This window comes from Penaeus monodon, chromosome 30 (genome assembly GCF_015228065.2).
Source record: "Penaeus monodon isolate SGIC_2016 chromosome 30, NSTDA_Pmon_1, whole genome shotgun sequence".
Classification (NCBI taxonomy): domain Eukaryota; kingdom Metazoa; phylum Arthropoda; class Malacostraca; order Decapoda; family Penaeidae; genus Penaeus; species Penaeus monodon.
Window position 1 is genome coordinate 26,542,384 of NC_051415.1, and position 977 is coordinate 26,543,360.

At 37.8% G+C, this 977-nt stretch overlaps 1 protein-coding gene across 1 annotated transcript in view; it reads left to right on the forward strand.

The window, feature by feature from the left end:
- Positions 1-472: 472 nt before the first annotated feature.
- Positions 473-977, forward strand: part of LOC119592314 (methyltransferase-like protein 24) — a gene marked incomplete in the record, with an annotated part of 6,400 nt that continues 5,895 nt past the window's right edge. The window contains 1 exon segment of the mRNA XM_037941141.1: positions 473-597.

Below are 977 nucleotides of genomic sequence, written 5' to 3' on the forward strand. Positions count from 1 at the left end.
TCTTAAGCGTATTTTTGCCACATATTTTCCTGGTCCCTAATTGTTCTTTGGATTTTCCTCCTGTATCCCCTCGTTTTCGTTTTCCTCATCGCACGGATTGCCATAAATTTATTATGTTCTTTTTCTCTCTCTCTCCGAACGTTAGTTGTATCATAAATGTAAATATTAAGACACTTTATACATCGGTAATTAATGTACACAATCAAACTTCCTCTAAAGAGACACACAGTTAAAATACTACACTTTTACCTAGCAACAAAACACACAACAAAAACGCTTGTTACAAAATCCACCACCCGACCAAACATCTTCCTCCTGCCCCTCTACCCCCCCCCCCCTTACATTAATAAAAAAAATATCAAGGAAAACCCATAATAAAAACAAAGCGATGAACCCATATGCGAGCTGTTGACGTCACCTATTTTCACCCGACCCCTGGAGGCCATGAAGTCCCAATCTTCCTGTGACCTCAACACTGAAGGAGGGACGTCTGGAGAACCCGCTGGAGTGATAGCGATGTCGTAGTGTGAAGATCTCTCTGTCGTTAATAGAATCCTACAGGGAGTAAGGTTTACGTGTTTATGAGGTTGAATTTCGGTGCGTAGAAAATAGATAAGCTGTTATTTCAAGAATAGCATGATTATTCAGTTGTGTTTTTTTCCTGTAGAGTTGATGATTTCGTTTGATTCTTACCTACTCGCGGCATTATCTTCATCAAAGTGCTAATATTTTACCGAGCGAACAGTGATTAATAAACGGCTGTGTATTGCCATCAATTATTGTTTTAATCTACTGTTAGATGTCTGGCACCGCGTAAACGGTTTTTGTTTTCAGTATTTATAGAGATCTTACACTAAACAAAGCAAGATAAACACAAAAAAAAAAAAATATAAAAACGGTAAAATAAAAAAAACTGAAGATAAAGGACACTGAATTGCCTATCTTACAAATAATCAGAGCAACTGCTGGCAGTGAAC